The 18,040-nt window shown below is 40.3% G+C and overlaps 1 long non-coding RNA gene across 6 annotated transcripts in view; it reads left to right on the top strand.

The window, feature by feature from the left end:
• The window catches only part of LOC145504124 (uncharacterized), a 382,163-nt gene that overhangs the window by 164,740 nt on the left and 199,383 nt on the right, over positions 1-18,040 (top strand). For 5 of the 6 annotated variants that reach the window (XR_014052135.1, XR_014052121.1, XR_014052128.1 and 2 more), the window contains one exon: positions 567-4,422. This is a non-coding gene — a long non-coding RNA (uncharacterized LOC145504124). Of the gene's footprint in view, positions 1-566; positions 4,423-18,040 lie in introns of those variants that run through there. The other variant, XR_014052126.1, reaches the window with a different exon arrangement.

Raw genomic sequence — 18,040 nt, 5'->3', positions numbered from 1 at the left:
AGAATTCAGTCTAAAATCTGAAGATAGTTAGATATGTGTATTAGTTCACTCCAAGGACATGTTACCTGAGATTTGAAAAAAAATATCATAGACTAGTTGAAAGAATAGCAGTTGTTTTGTATTCTCCCAGCACTGAATAAGTTGCTATTAGAGGGAAGCCTTTATAAAATTAAATAAAGAACTGTTTTAATAACGTATGACTTTAAAATTGGTAGTTTTCAGTTTCAGAGCACCATGATAAGCCAGCACACAGGGTTCACAGCCCCTGTGGCATGTGGTATTTCTCTTTGTGAAAGGAAAGGCATATTTTCCAACTTGAGACATACCAGAGCCTAGACAGCATGTCACAGCTGAGTAGGCTTATGATCTGCTTTTCCTTTTATTGAAAGACACGTTCCATGTCACAGAAGACTGTAGCTTAACTATTACTAATTGGCCTTAAGCAAGTGAAGGAAAATTTTCCATTTCAGTAAGAGTAGAAATGCATGCTGTGTTTTGCATGTTACACTACATGAAAAACTATTCTTACTATTTTTATTCTTAGAATTCTATGATTTGCTTTCCAGAGTTTTGGTCAGAGACGCTTGTCCACGGAGTGATAATCTGATTTCATCAGTGGGTTGACGCTTTGTCAACAGAAGAATGACAGGGGGATCTATTACAGAATGGACATCCAAGATGAGGTATGTGGCAGAAAAAATGTGAGGACACCCTGCAGAGTCTTCATTATAGATGACATGCTTGTCCATAGAGGTGAAAAACAGCTTTAAACTCAGGCTTGCAAAGATGAATAGACAGAATAAGATGAATAAGGTATAATTTCAGCAATGTAAGAATACATAAATGATATAAGATGTACTTTTGATAAGTAGTATATTAGACAAACTATCACCTAAGATAGAAAGTACTTCATCATTAAATGAAAGTGTAATGTGTTGAGTAATATTCTCATACATATAATCACCTAATGTTGATTTTTGATGAAATTTAGGGATTGCTCATGGATTTGAACTGAAAGAAAACCCTTTTGAACTGATTAGCAGAGCTGGTATGAGAATTGATCAACAGGAGGTTCTGACTCAAGATACTATAGAAAGGGTTGGAGAGAATTGTATAAGTAATTTTCTGGTTTAAATCTATCACAGTGCTATCACTGCTTACCTGGTAGCAAATTAGTTTTAAAAAATGATTCAGTCAAAATTTCTGGTATAATACAAATGAACGTTTATAAACCAAATGCAAAAAAGCCTCAGTAATAGGAATGAGAATTAGTTTGAGTGGTAGAGAAGCATTCTCAGTACTGAGAGGCTATGATTTCATGAAATTAAAAATCTGATTTTAGTGCATGCAAAATGGGCAGTTTAAATATAGGTCACCTTTTCTACCCAGATAAATTACTTCTGGTAAACATAAGTATAAAATATTCTGAATAAAAATTATTCACTTTGGGTTTAGGAACAAAAGCTGAACATAGAAAATATAAGTTGCTGTTAGGCTCTTTTAATTCCTTCTTTCTCTACTTGGTTTGCAATTACATCCTTATTTTAATTTATGTTTCTAACATTTACATTGAATTTTATACACAGGTAACTGATTTCCTTCTTATAATTTTTCTTACCAGTGTTTTGTATAGTTTTTCAAACTAATTGTTTCAATCTTACTACTCATGCTGGTTGGCTAGCTAAAGACCATGTCATTTGAAATCAACTGAGCATCTGAAATTTCTGTGCACTTGGGCACATTTAACTAATTACGAATTATTTTGAAAGATCTTTCCATGAGAGAAAACCTTTATTAGTTGCCATGAACAGTTGTTCCACTGCCTTTTGTAGGTGAAATTTCCTGAAACAGTAGGATAGGGATGATTAATTATACTTGACGGAGGAATTAATTAGCCTGAATCATAGAAACTGCGACATACAGGAGCTAAAGTAGTCTGAACCATTTTATAACATGTGAGAGATATTGGAATAGAAAGTAACTTGGGTCTTTAACCCAAGAATAAGTCACCCTCATCATTTAGAATGAATTATATCATCTCTTCTGTTATAATCCTGTTTTCAATTTAGCTGAAAGTAACATTTCCCGAGGATCATATGGAATCCTTAATTACTTACAATCAAAATGTGATATTAGAGGCTAATTTCTCAGTGCAATTAGTGATTTTTTAAAAACTTAATTCATTCTTCCTGGAGCTAAAACACATCAAATGCTGACATATTCATGGAAAAGCATGGTACAAATTCAAGCTATTAGTATATTTATTGAAATGACCAAGATGGTATGAATTTTCAGGAATAGTTGTTGCTAATGCTAGTTCTCTCTCTTATAAAAGTATAAACTTATCAGGAAGAAGAACAGTATGTTACTTTAAAATGCTATTACAAAGAGTATAGATCTTCTTCATTCATTGGTCATTCATTTAACACATATTATGGAGCATTTCCCATAGGAGGAAATAGCAACCCACTCCAGTATTCTTCCCTGGAGAATTCCATGGACAGAGGAGCCTGGTGGGCTATAGTCCATGGGGGTCACAAAGAGTTGGACACAACTGAGATCACACGCACAGAGTTGGACACAACTGAGCGCACACACGCAGAGACAGATGGAGCATTTGCTATCACTCTCTAGCTCTAGTTTTCAGGTGTTCATTAAATGTCTGATTCCACTCACTTGAAATAAAACAAACACACACACACAGACTCATCCCCACTCCCCATTCATACATATACATTCACCACATTCATAGACACTTCCTTCTGAGGTGTGCAATAACTGGAAAAAAGAAGGGAGACTGTTTAGAGGCAGGTTTTGAAGATATACTTTGGGTTGAATGCTTAATCTTTGAAAAAGATAAATAACTTTTAAGGGTATTATTTAATTAGATATGCCACTCTATTTTATTCTGAGTTTTATAGAAATGTCCATAACAAATACTGAGAACAGAAGAGAGAAATTTTAGGAAATGTTTGTCTGATCATCAATATAGCTAATATACTGAGAACTCTTTCCTTTGTCCCCCAAAGAAGGTTTTTCCTAATCTTTGCCTGTGTCTTTTTTTTTTTTTTTTTTTAATTATGTGACTTTAGCAAAGGACTTTGTCTCCTAGCACCTGAAAGAGGGTAGCTCTGGACTGATCCATCCTTGTCAATGAACTCCCCAAATGAAGATCATGTTCTTTCTTCCTCTGGGTTTGTTAGGAATAGAAGACAAATACTATTACTACTACTACTAGTACTACTACTACTAGTGTGCCTGATGAGAGAAATGAACCTAGAAAAGTTATCAGAGTCAAGTCTAAGGGTATGTTGAATTATTTAGGGACAAACTTATTTTTTCATTAATTATTTTGCTTTGAGTTTTAGGTTAAAAACTCAAGTTCTAAATTCTTCTTTCAACCTCTTGGGTACATGCTAGAGGTGGTGTGATTAGAATTGTGAAAGATATTTCATTTCTCTAATGCTTACCCAGAAGTAAGGAGATCTTAAGAAGAAGAACTGACTCAGTAGTAAAAAGAAGAGTGGCTTGGGGATGTCACCAGCATAAATTGCTGGGTTTCAACATTATATCTTCACAGTTCAGTTCAGTCGCTCAGTCGTGTCCGACTCCTTGCAACCCCATGAATCGCAGCACGCCAGGCCTCCCTGTCCATCACCAACTCCCGGAGTTTACCCAAACTCATGTCCATCGAGTTGGTGATGCCATCCAGCCATCTCATCCTCTGTCATCCCCTTCTCCTCCTGCCCCCAATCCTTCCCAGCATCAGGGTCTTTTCCAATGAGTCAGTTCTTCTCATCAGGTGGCCAAAGTATTGGAGTTTTAGCTTCAACATCAGTCCTTCCAATGAACACCCTGGACTGATCTCCTTTAGAATGGACTGGTTGGATCTCCTTGCAGTCCAAGGGACTCTCAAGAGTCTTCTCCAACACCACAGTTCAAAAGCATCAATTCTGTGGCGCTCAGGTTTCTTCACCATCCAACTCTCACATCCATACATAACCACTGGAAAAACCATAGCCTTGACTTGATGGACCTTTGTTGGCAAAGTAATGTCTCTGCTTTTTAATATTGCTATCTAGATTGGTCATAACTTTCCTTCCAAGGAATAAGCATCTTTTAATTTCATGGCTGCAATCACCATCTGCAGTGATTTTGGAGCTCCCCCCCAAAAAAGTGTGAACTGTTTCCGCTGTTTCCCCATCTATTTCCCATGAAGTGATGGGACCAGATGCCATGATTTTAGTTTTCTGAATGTTGAGCTTTAAGCCAACTTTTTCACTCTCTTCTTTCACTTTCATCAAGAGGCTTTTTAGTTCCTCTTCACTTTCTGTCATAAGGGTGGTATCATCTGTATATCTGAGGTTATTGTTATTTCTCCCTGCAATCTTGATTCCAGCTTGTGCTTCTTCCAGCCCAGCGTTTCTCATGATGTACTCTGCATATAAGTTAAATAAGCAAGGTGATAATATACAGCCTTAAAGTACTCCTTTACCAATTTGGAACCAGTCTGTTGTTCCATGTCCAGTTCTAACTGTTGCTTCCTGACCTGCATACAGGTTTCTCAAGAGGCAGATCAGGTGGTCTGGTATTCCCATCTCTTGAAGAATTTTCCACAGTTTATTGTGATCCACACAGGCAATGGCTTTGGCATAGTCAATAAAGCAGAAATAGATGTTTTTCTGGAACTCTCTTGCCTTTTCTGTGATCCAGCGGATGTTGGCAATTTGATCTCTGGTCCCTCTGCCTTTGCTAAAAAACCAGCTTGAACATCTGGAAGTTCACGGTTCACGTATTGCTGAAGCCTTGCTTGGAGAATTTTGAGCATTACTTTACTAGTGTGTGAGATGAGTGCAATTGTGCAGTAGTTTGAGCATTCTTTGGCATTGCCTTTCTTTGGGACTGGAAGGAAAACTGAACTTTTCCAGTCCTGTGGCCACTGCTGAGTTTTTCAAATTTGCTGGCATATTGAGTGAAGCACTTTCACAGCGTCGTCTTTCAGGATTTGAAGTAGCTCATCTGGAATACCATCACCTCCACTAGCTCTGTTCATAGTGATGCTTTCTAAGGCCCACTTGACTTCACATTCCAGGATGTCTGGCTCTAGGTGAGTGATCCCACCATCGTGATTATCTGGGTCATGAAGATATTTTTTGTACAGTTCTCCTGTGTATTCTTGCCTCCTCTTCTTAATATCTTCAGCTTCTGTTAGGTCCATACCATTTCTGTCTTTTATCGAGCCCATCTTTGCATGAAATGTTCCCTTGGTATCTCTAATTTTCTCGAAGAGATCTCTAGTCTTTCCCATTCTGTGGTTTTCCTCTATTTCTTTGCATTGATCACTGAGGAAGGCTTTCTTATCTCTCCTTGCTATTCTTTGGAACTCTGCATTCAAATGGGAATATCTTTCCTTTTCTCCTTTGCTTTTCGCTTCTCTTCTTTTCACAGCTGTTTGTAAGGCATACTCAGACAGCCATTTTGCTTTTTTGCATTTCTTTTCCATGGGGATGGTCTTGATTCCTCTCTCCTGTACAATGTCATGAACCTCCATCCATAGTTCATCAGGCACTCTGTCTATCAGATTTAGTCCCTTAAATCTATTTCTCACTTCCACTGTATAATCATAAGGGATTTGATTTAGGTCATACCTGAGTGGTCTAGTGGTTTTCCCTACTTTCTTCAATTTAAGTCTGAATTTGGCAATAAGAAGTTCATAATCTGAGCCACAGTCTGCTCCCGGTCTTGTTTTTGCTGACTGTATAGAGCTTCTCCCTCTTTGGCTGCAAAGAATATAATCAATCTGATTTCGATGTTGACCATCTGATGATGTCCATGTGTAGAGTCTTCTCTTGTGTTGTTGGAAGATGGTGTTTGCTATGACCAGTGCATTTTCTTGTCAAAACTCTAGTAGCCTTTGCCCTGCTTCATTCTGTACTCCAAAGCCAAATTTGCCTGTTACTCCAGGTGTTTCTTGACTTCCTACTTTCGCATTCCAGTCCCCTAAAATGAAAAGGACATCTTTTTTGGGTGTTAGTTCTAAAAGGTCTTGTAGGTCTTCATAGAGCCGTTCAACTTCAGCCTCTTCAGCATTACCAGTCGGGGCATAGACTTGGATTACTGTGATATTGAATGGTTTGCCTTGGAAACGAACAGAGATCATTCTGTCATTTTTGAGATTGCATCCAAGTACTGCATTTCGACTCTTTTGTTGACTATGATGGCTACTCCATTTCTTCTAAGGGATTTCTGTCCACAGTAGTAGATATAATGGTCATCTGAGTTAAATTCACCCATCCCAGTCCATCTTAGTTTGCTGATTCCTAGAATGTCGACGTTCACTCTTGCCATCTCCTGTTTGACCACTTCCAATTTGCCTTGATTCATGGACCTAACATTCCAGGTTCCTATGCAATATTGTTCTTTACAGCATCGGACCTTGCTTCTATCACCAGTCACATCCACAACTGGGTATTGTTTTTGCTTTGGCTCCATCCCTTCATTCTTTCTGGAGTTATTTCTTCAGTGATCTCCGGTAGCATATTGGGCACCTGTTGACCTGGGGAGTTTCTCTTTCAGCATCCTATCATTTTGCCTTTTCATACTGTTCATGGGGTTCTCAAGGCAAGAATACTGAAGTGGTTTGCCATTCCCTTCTCCAGTGGGCCACATTCTGTCAGACCTCTCCACCATGACCCGTCCATCTTGGGTGGCCCCACACGGCATGGCTTTGTTTCATTGAGTTAAACAAGGCTGTGGTCCCTGTGATCAGATTGGCTAGTTTTCTGTGATTATGGTTTCAGTGTATCTGCCCTCTGATGCCCTCTCACAACACCTACCATCTTACTTGGGTTTCTCTTACCTTGGACGTGGGGTATCTCATCATGGCTGCTCCAGAAAAGTGCAGCCGGTGCTCCTTACCTTGGACAAGGGGTATCTCCTCACAGTCGCCCTCCCAGCCTTGAAAGGGGAGTAGCTCCTTTCGGCCCTCCTGCGCCCATGCAGCTGCTGCTTCTTGGATTTGGGGTAGCTCCTCTCGGCCGTTGCCCCTGACCTCAGACATGGGGTAGCTCCTCTTGGCCACCGCTCCTCACCTCGGACGTGGGGTAGCCTGTCCCGGCTGCCCTCCCTGACCTTGGAGGTGGCGTAGCTCTTCTCGGCCACTGCCTGTGACCTTGGGCATGTGGCAGCTCCTCTCGGCCGTGCTTCTGCATGGTCTGTGGCAGCCTCCGCACTTCTGTGTGGTCGGTGGCAGCCGCTGCACTTCTGTGCCGTCCGTCACAGCCGCCCAAACTAGTACATTTCGGGAGGGTAGGTGACATACCACAATTTATGAGCCATTCATCTCTCAGCAAATTGTTTGATCAGAGGAAAACACAGTTAGATTGGTATAGGAGTTAGAAGACTATGTGGATAGGTGACATGTATGAAACTGTCTTGGTTATAAGCAAAGAGCCAACTCTGACCAGCTTTAGCAGATGCAAAGTGATTGGGAAAGTTGTTACAGAATTGAAGGGAGTAGAGTAAGCAACAGGTAGAAAGAATAGAAGGGAGGGTGGGTGGCTGTGGGTTTCCTATGGGACAGGAATTTGTAGTCATTCTTCATAGGGTGTTGGCATCAGTGTGATTCACTTCCAAGTTCCTGTGCATCTCAGTTTAGAATTTCAGATACTGAAAGAGAGAGCACCGAATGGTCCAGCTTGGGCCAGAACCTCCTTCTATAACAATCAGCTATTTCTAGGAGGTCAGGGTCATATAAAATATGTCCTCTCATATCCCATACCTCTGTTTGTGGCTATTCCCAAATAGAAGAGAATTTTGTGGTGAGGCTTATCCCTTGAACTATCTATCACAGAGGAACAGGAGAATATGGATAGGTTGGTGCCTGTGAGAGTCCTGGTTAGGAGGGAGGTTGGTCAAGGGCACCAACACAATTCATTGACTTTCCATTTGAGATTCAGGTTAATGGATCCTGAATCAGGCCCCGTGATGTTTTTAGCAGCTCTCTGTGGCTAGGAAATGGCAACCCACTCCAGTATTCTTGTCTGGAGAATCCCAGGGACGGCGGAGCCTGGTGGGCTGCCGTCTATGGGGTCACACAGAGTCGGACACGACTGAAGCGACTTAGCAGCAGCAGCAGCAGTGGCTAGCAGCACCTGTTCAGTTACTGACACTGGATAGCAGCTCGGGGTGCTATCTCTCTTGCAAAGCTTTTGCCAATCATTCCATGATGGATTCAGTTCTTTTCCCATGAGCTCATAACACATGGTGTTCATGTCTACCATTTTACTTATTGTACCACATTTAAATTATTTTACTTGTATTTTGTCTGCACTAGTCTGTGAATTCCTAGAGGGCCAGCACTCTGGCTATTCATCTATACCTCCAGAATTGCAGCTGTCAAAGGATCTTACTACATATTGGTTGACTAACATGTGTCAGATGTCTGTATCTGTTATCTGTTATACTAGATCAGTGGTTTTTATCATGTGAACTGCATATGTTGAAAATAAAAGAACTAATAAATGAACTAATGAGTGTCTTGGTCAGCTCTGAGTATAAGCCTATGAAATACATCAGCATATATTGTGAACAGAAGTTGATTTCAAAAACACAATCCTAGAAGTGTTTTGAGGATGATTTCCCTATAAACCTTGGGAATGATTATATGCATTTTTAATAGTATTTCATCCATGGTTAATATTAATATGCCTTATACTTTGGGGATGTTTTGTTCTTAAGAAGTAGCATGAAACAGTGCTACTCAAATATGCCATTCATGACACAGGTCAGGAGTGAGACATGTCATAAGTATTTGTTACCAAACACAGCTGAAGTACTGAAGTTTGCAAATAACTTGCAGTTTAAAAATATATTTAGAACGACCAAGGTTATTTCTGTGATAACAACACTGTCACTCTCTCCCAGGCTGATACACTTTTTAGGAGAAGTGAAGCACAGTATATCTAGTGTCAGAAGTTATGTTTGGGAATATGGTTTACATGTGAGGCTCACATGTTCAGAATCACTGCCTAGGGTCTTGGGTCACAGTGATTGTCATTTGATGGATCTTATAAATTGTCCCCGCAGTCTATACACTTATTTTTTCAGGCCTTAAGAACAGAGGCTAGATAACTATAACCCAATGGTCTAAGTAGAAAATATTTGTTGAAAGAATGAGGCTATGTTGTTGTTGTTTAAGTCGCACCGGACTCTTTTGCAACCCCGTGGACTGTAGTCCTCTAGGTTCCTATATCCATGGGATTTCCTAGGCAGGAACACTGGCGTCGGTTGCCATTCCCTTCTCCAGGGGATCTGCCTGACCCAGGGATCGAACCTGTGTCTCTGCATTGCAGGCAGATTCTTTATCACTAAGCCACCTGGCACGTCCCTCAAGAAACTATGGTTGCTACTTTCTCCATTGACTCCTTTGAGGATCTGGGGGATTTCACAGTGGTGTAAATGTGACTCTGTCTTTTCTTATTTCCCCACAGAGCAACAGCAGCACAAATTTATGCCTCCATTTGAATACAATAATACTAACTTCTGGAAGTATGAATTATATAATTTCTAGTAAGATAATCACATGTATATTGAGTAGACACAACCCAAGATTTACTTACTTGGAAAAGATGTCACTGTTGCCTTACTTGGTCTAAGTACATCTATCCCTCCTTCCCTAATTTTGGTTGAGATATCTTCCTTGAATCCAAGTCTCTGAGGTCTGCATTTTTCTCTCAAGCTCACCACTTGGTGAATGATTGAGAACTATCCTCCTGGTCCTTATTTTTATCTTTTCACTTTTCTTCTCCCTCTCTTTTTTGTCCTTCTGACAATCATATTCTCTATTGTAATCTAGAAATTTGACCCTTTTTTTGTCCTTTAAAATCAGACCCAGAGGGAAGGGATGGGGAGGGAGGTGGGAGGGGGGTTCTGGAAGGGGAAATCATGTACACCCATGGTGGATTCATGTCAATGTATGGCAAAACAAATACAATATTGTAAAGTTAAAAAATAGATAAATAAACCAATTTAAAAAAAATCTGTCATTTACTTCTTGTCTCCTAACCCTCGCAGCCACTTTGAGTGATAGTATTCATGTGGCCTGCATTTCAGTAACTGAATCTTTGAAGGGCAGAGAAAGGATCCACACAAAGTTCTGCAGGCATCCACAGCCCATTTTGTCTCATTTTGTCTCTTCTCAGAGGTTTCTACTTTTTTTCCAACATAATGATAAAGCACTGGGAGTGTTCCTGTGGGAAGAGATTTTTAAAGGAAACAGTTATTTTGCCATAGTCTTCAGTCAGGGGAAGAATAAGAAGGAAATATTCTACAGCACAGGTTGATAAACTTTTTCTCCAAAGGCCCAGATAGTAGATATTTAGGCCTTGCAGCTTGGTTTCTGTTGAAACTATTCAATTGTATGATTGAAGCATGGAAGTGGCTATGTGTGCTAAGTTGCTTCAGTCATGTCTGACTCTTTGTGACCCTTTAGACCAGAGGCCGCCCAGCTCTTCGATCCATGGGATTCTCTAGTCAAGAATACTGGAGTGGGTTGCCATGCTCTCCTCCAGGAGATCTTCCTGACCCAGGGATCAAACCTGCGTCTGTTACATCTCCTGTATTGGCAGGTTGATTCTTTACCACTAGCACCACCTGGGAAGCCTGAAAGTGGCCATGGATGGCAAGTAAACAAATAGCATTACTGTGTTCCAATAATTATTTATAGACACTGAAATTTGAATTTCATATAATTTTCACTTGTCATGAGATATTATTCTTCTTTCAATCACTTAGATGGAAAAACCATTCATTGCTTGTGGGCTACACAAAATAAGGTGCTAGGCCAGATTTAAGGTTTCTAGATTTCTGCATTTAGAATTTGGGACATATTTATAAAAATTATTTGTTGTTTATCTGAAATTTAAATTTAGCTGGAGATCCTGTATTTCATCTGGAAACCTTAGCTGTCTTCGGTCTTCAGGTCATAGTTTGTAGACCCCTATTCTATAATTATTCAGTTCCTGCAGAATATTTCCCTGATTGTGTTTGGTAGAGAGAGGAAGGGGTGTAAGCCCACAGGTGCTTTGTCCATTTAGTTTTAAATAGTAATATGATCATCAGCTCTAATGGGGTTCTCAGATGTGGAAAAATATTGAGATATTCAGAAACCAGTGTTTCCAGAAAAAGAATCATAACACTGGAGCTTAGGTTTTGCTTCAAAGATTAATAAAACTGAAAAAGACTTAGGTATTCAACAATAGGAAAAAGAAAGAGTATGCTTGCTTCAAGGGGGAATGCTGCTGCTGTTGCTAAGTTGCTTCAATCATGTCTGACTCTGTGCGACCCCATAGATGGCAGCCCACCAGGCTCTGCTGTCCCTGGGATTCTCCAGGCAAGAACACTGGAGTGGGTTGCCATTTCCTTTCTCCAGTGCATGAAAGTGAAAATTGAAAGTGAAGTTGCTTAGTTGTGTCTGGCTCTTCGTGACCCCATGGACTGCAGCCCACCAGGCTCCTCCATCCATGAGATTTTCCAGGCAAGAGTACTGGAGTGGATTGCCATTGCCTTCTCTGAAGGGGGAATGAGCAATTCTATATTGGGCTTTCTACTAGCTAGCATAGTAACCAATTGCTAAAATATTGATTGGAAATGGTTTTCCAATTATTTAATATTCATGCATTCAGTGAGTATTTATTGAGTGCCTACTACTTGCTAAGGATATTCTAAGAACTGTCTATATAGTAATAAAATGGATATAAGCTTTTGCTTTGAGGACATTTCAATTTTAGTAGAGGAAAACAAACAAACAAACAAACAAAATATTTATGCTGTTAGTTGAAAAGGGCAATGAAGAAAAATGAAGCAAAGGAGGATATGTATTGTGGGAGAGGAAAGGGATTGTGCTTTCAGTAGGGGAAGGGGAGCCCCTGGGAAAGTTACCATGGAGCCAAGACTTGAAGGAAATAAGGGATGAACCATGTGGCTAACTGAGTGAAAAGCATTCCAGGAAATGGATGGACCAGTGCCAAGGCCCTGAGGTTGAGCATTAATAAAGAGGTCAGAGTGACTCAAGTAGAGTGAATAATGGGGAGAATATAGGATACGAGCTAGGTAACAGGGTGGAGGAGGTGGAGAGTGTGATGTGGATATTATGTTGGACCTTGAAGAATTGTCTTTTGGTTTACTGAAATGAGTTACAAGTTTAGGGTTTTTCATGCAGGGAGGCCATGCTTTACTCAATCACTTGTGTTTTACTTAATCACTCTGAATATTGTGTATCTGACAGGGAGCAAGGGCAGAAACAGGAGACCTGCTAGGAGACTGTTGAGTCATCCAGGTGTAGAGTCAGGGTAGAGGTATCTTGGCTCAACACAGCTGTAGTGGAGACAGCGTGAAGTCAGATTCTGGGCTACGTGGAAGATAGGATTGACAGGACTGGCTGATGGATTTGATATCAGGGTGAAATAAAGAGGAGTCAATGATAACTCCCAGATTTCTGACCAGGAGCAACTAGGAGGGTAAGGCTTCTGTTTTCTGAGAAGGGAAAGATGACTGTGGGAGGAAAGGGTTCAGGAGAGAAGATCAGATGTTTGGTTTAAGACAAGATAAGTGTGAAATTTGTGTTGGGCCTTTAAATGGAGTTTGTCAAATAAACAGCTGGATATATGAGTCTGGAGTTCAGAGGAGCTGTCTGAGCCCTAGATATAAATTTGGGAATCATTAGTGTATAGCCGATGTTTAAAGCCAAGTAACTAGATGAGATCATTAAGGGAGTAAGTGTAGCTAGAGAAATGATGAAGTTCAAAGAGCCATGTCATCTATGAGTTAGTAGAAATTGTTTGATAGCTTCCGTAGTAGTCATAGCCACAAATATAATTAATATTAGGAATAGTAAAATTATATGAAAACATTAACCACGTTACACTAGTAAAGATCTTTCACTTAGACTACTGAATAGTCAGGTGATGCAACTTTTCTGCAGCCAAAATAAAAATGTTTAAAAACTGTTTAGAGTTTTCAGAGAAGGCAATGGCACCCCACTCCAGTACTCTTGCCTGGAAACTCCCATGGACAGAGGAGCCTGGTAGGCTGCAGTCCATGGGGTCGCGAAGAGTTGGCCACGACTGAGCGACTTCACTTTCAATTTTCACTCTCATACACTGGAGAAGGAAATGGTAACCCACTCCAGTGTTCTTGCCTGGAGAATCCCAGGGACGGAGGAGCCTGGTAGGCTGCCATCTATGGGGTCGCAAAGAGTCAGACACGACTGAAGTGGCTTAGCAGCAGCAGCAGCAGCAGAGTTTTCTATTAAAATGTCTAAACCATAGGCATAAGATTTGGCCAAATTCATGTCTGATTTTTTTTGTAAAGCCTAGATGGACATATATCTTTTTGTTTGGGAACTACTGTTAAGTGAGAAAGTTTAAAAGAAATGCAAACTTTCGGATCAACTGATACTTTTCCATTTATGTTTAAAAAAATACCTTTTCTTGCTAAATTAAAAAATGTGTTTATATGTACTTAATTAAATATATATGTATGTGTGTATCTATCTGTTGTGTCTATCTATCTTCCTATCTTCATATCAATCAATTGACAATGGATAGATTCAAGTGTCTCTGTAGGGATTCTGGGAGCATTTGCTCCTGGGCCTAGAGCCCTTAAGGCAAAACCAAACCAAACCAAAACAAAAAACACCTACTTTGTTATAAGATTTTTTTCTTCTCTGTTCATCAAACTGTAGAGTTACAGCTTATGTGCCTTAGATCTAAAACTAGCTGAGGAATTCTTCATCAAACAGGAGTTTGAATTTAGACTCCAATATTATTTTCAAATGTGAAAATATCACTGGCATTTAATCTGTGATTTAAAGGGTTTGGTGGGTTATTTTTATGGGCTTCCCAGGTGGTGCTAATGGTAAAGAACCCACCTGCAAATGCAGGAGACGTAAGAGATGTGGGTTTGGTCCCTGGGTCAGGAATATATCCCTGGAGGAGGGCATGAGTTGTTTTTAGCTTTGGAGCCTCAGGCCCTTGAATGTCAGACCATTCTTGATGAGTAGGCAGCCAGACTCCTAAATGCGTGGTCACTCCCATTGTGATAAAACTGCCTGATTCTGGTTTGCATGGCCACTCCAGTAAGTATTTGTATAAATTGGTCAGCCCAATAAGAAGAAATCACATGACACACATCTGTACAGGTTGCTCTACTGTTTCTTCTGGGACCAGCTGAAAGAAATGCTGTCCATCTTCAGGAGAGGGAAGAAGAGACTTGGCTTTTCTGAGGTCCCTTAGCTATTAGGATAGCCCTTCTTATCCTACCATACTGACAAAGATTGTGAACCCTGCCTGGATAGTGAGTATCCGTAATTGTCAGAGTTTCTCTTTGGTTAGGGAGTTTTCTCCTTCACACTGTGGCTCAGAACAATCAAAGATGTTTTACATGATCATACTCTACCAGTCTATATGAACGCTACACTCCTTATCCAGTTCTCTAAGCCCCTTTTTTCTCCCAGAGGAAGTACCTGCTGTACTTCCTCTCCTGATACTTGAGAATTAGTCCCTCAGTTGACTGGTATGTAAATCCTTCCTAACTAACCAGTGGGTATGATGTAGATTTTGTGATTTGTCACTTCATTCACTTATTTATTATATTATGTTTATTGCTGCATAAAAAGTCACCCCCAAACCTAGTGGCTTAAAACAATAAATATTTTTAAACCCAGTTTCCACGTGTCAGGAATTTAGAAGCTGCTTAAATGGATGGATCTGGATCAGGGTCTCTCAGGGGGTTACATTCAGAATTTAGCAGGAGCTACAGCTCTCTGACGGAGAAGGCAATGGCACCCCACTCCAGTACTCTTGCCTGGAAAATCCCATGGACGGAGGAGCCTGGTAGGCTGCAGTCCATGGGGTCGCAAAGAGTCAGACACGACTGAACGACTTCACTTTCACTTTTCACTTTCATGCATTGGAGCAGGAGATGGCAACCCACTCCAGTGTTCTTTCCTGGAGAATCCCAGGGAAGGCGGAGGCTGGTGGGCTGCCGTCTATGGGGTTGCACAGAGTCGGACACTACTAAAGCGACTTAGCAGCAGCAGCATAGCTCTCTGAAGGCCTGTCTGGGCTGGATAGTGAGGGGGAATGAGAAGATCTAGTGCTACATGTAAGAACTGATTTTTGATAGGCGCATTGGACAATTCAACAAGGCAGCAGGCAGGAAGGCAAAGATGTTTGCCGATGCAGGCATGTGGGTAGATGTGTTGAAGGAAGTACATAGAAATTGTTTCTTATTGCTTCTATTTTTTTTTTTCCCAGTAAAACAGGAAACAAGGTTATCAGCTTAGGGTAACAATGGGAGAAGAGGTACTGAGTACTTGAAGAGAGAGACTAAAATGGCAGCCTATATATCAGGTTGGTGAAAAAGTTCATTCAGGATTTCATACATGTGTACAGAAAGCCCGAATGAACTTTTTGACTAACTCAATAATTTGAAGAGTGTATGGGCTACACACATATAGTATAAATGGTGGGAACACTTGTGGTTTATGATCAAGTTTTAAAGAAAGACCAGCTAACCTGATTTGTAATTTTAGCTGAATGGAGGAAGCAGAAATTTGGATTTAAATGGGACTCTAGTATTACAAAGCAAGAGCAACAAAAGGTAAGAGATAAGGTAGAGAGGTAAAGGAGTCAATAATCATTGAGAATTGAATTTAAATAGGGTAAGGAGAGAAATGAGGACTTCAAAGATGTAAGGAACACTTAAAAGATGATAGGATCAATGCCTTAGCAGTACCAGTGATACGGGAGAATTGTGAGGGCAGAATACAGAGAGAATGAGATAAAATGAGAGGAGGTGATGGCAGAAGGTGGGATGCATGTAATTAACCCTAAGGAGAAGATGTGGTTGTTAATAGCAACAAGGTCTAGGGCAATGGCCACGGGAGTGAGCGGCTAGCTTGGGTAGGGGAAATGAAGGGGATCCTTGGCATTTTTGTGAAGAGAACAATGAGAAATCATGGGCAACATAATCCAATGACAGAGATTCAAAATGGGTGGTTTTTGGAAATAAGGAAGGATTGAAAACTTGTCTGAAAGTAGCAATAAGGAGCAAGGAGGACATATTCTCTATTTCTATGAGAGACAAAATAAACTCCACTAAGAAGACTTCAGGGAAAGCAGTTTCCTCGAGGGAGACACAGGTTTTCCTTAAAGCAAGATGGGGAAAAGAGTTTTCAGTTAATAGAGAATGAACACTGGAGATTCTGTTGACAGCTGACAAAGTTTTGGATGACAAAGGAGAAAGATTTCAGAACTTGGGAAGGGATGGGCAAAGGGGATAGGACAGGTTCAGAGGCTAACCAGGATTCAACTGTGGGAGTTGGATGGCAGCCTGGGAATCTAGGGGTGTCCTGACATGGAATAGGATAAAGAATATGATTAGGTCAGGCCCAGTGGGTCCAAGACAGATGATGGTATTGTGGCTATGAGTGGTGTAGGGGGAAAAAGAAGGGGTGGGGTCTCTCAGATTCTCACTGACAGGAACCACTGAAGTTGAATTGCTGTCCAGGGCTCCTGAGCTCCAAAGTAAATGCCCTTCCCACTACACCTTTTCCCATTTGGACTAAAGTCTTGTCTGAGAACGTGTTAGGAACATGAATTCTCAGGCCTCAGTCACATCTACTGAATTTGAATATGCACTTTAACATGATCTCCAGGTTTTTTATGTGCAGGTTAGAGTCTGAGCAGCTCTGCTCTTCACTATGTAGTTTTAAATTTCTTTTTGTTGTTGTTGTTGAGATTTTTTTTTTTGAAGTTTTTAAATTAGTTTACTTATCAATTTTTTAACTTTACAATATTGTATTTGTTTTGCCATACATTGACATGAATCCACCACGGGTGTACATGTGTTCCCCTTCCAGAACCCTCCTCCCACCTCCCTCCCCATCCCATCCCTCCGGGTCATCCCGGTGCACCAGCCCCAAGCACCCTGTATCATGCATCGAACCTGGACTGGTGATTTGTTTCACATGTGATAATATACATGCTTCAATGCTATTCTCCCATATCATCCCGCCCTCGCCCTCTCCCTTAGAGTCCATAATACTGTTGTATGTATCTGTGTCTCTTTTGCTGTCTCGCATACAGGGTTATCTTTACCGATTTACTAAATTCCATATATATGTGTTAGTATACTGTATTGGTGTTTTTTTTTCTGGCTTACTTCAAAAATTAATTTTTCTGTATCTACTCAGTGAGATCCCATGGAACAAAAAAAAGTGAATAGAACTTTTTGTGATGAAGACTTTCTAAGCCTTTCAAGAACTCACAAAAAATTTCAAAATAAAGATGTGCAAAGATTGGAGACAGATGAATATGAGATAAAAAATGATTGTCATACTTAGTTAGTTAATTGGCAGATGCCTATTCCAGTAAAGTATGCTATTTTCCAAAGATTTAGGGCTTTGTGAGGAGGAAACCCTTGATGCTTTTGAGGTTAAATTCTTTCTAGTTGCATTCTGGTGTTGCCACCTGTGTGATATATAAGTGAACTAGAACTATTAGGAAAAAGAAAGGGGAGGGGTAAAATGAGTGTTTATTTTCATCAGCTATTTTATTAACCTAAACTCTGGTGCCTGTACCAAAGAAAGGAATTACTTGTATTTATTCTTATGGCTAACTTGCTAGCAATAAATTATAAAAGGAAAAAAAAAATAACCATGTGGGATAATTGACTGAAAAACAAATGTCAGTAAAAGTAAACAGAATGGATTCCACTAAACCTATTTGCAAAAATGTCAAAGGAGTTGAGTTGTTTTCCCTCACAATATTTGTGCTGGTATAAAGGGACTGCAGTTTAATTAAATGTCTCCATAGAGACTGGGTATTCCACTAGATGTCACTTTGAGATTTTGCTCAATGAAGGACTGCATTCCAATGAAGTGATGCAACATTTGTCCTCAGCAGCAAAGCGATGACAATTGACACCTCTCTTCCCCAACCCTCCCATGGTCAGCAAGCAGCAGGAAATGAGAAAT

Source organism: Giraffa tippelskirchi, chromosome 1 (assembly GCF_054371585.1).
Source record: "Giraffa tippelskirchi isolate mGirTip1 chromosome 1, T2T-mGirTip1v1.2.pri, whole genome shotgun sequence".
NCBI lineage: Eukaryota > Metazoa > Chordata > Mammalia > Artiodactyla > Giraffidae > Giraffa > Giraffa tippelskirchi.
This window is presented reverse-complemented; position numbering and strand designations above follow the sequence as displayed.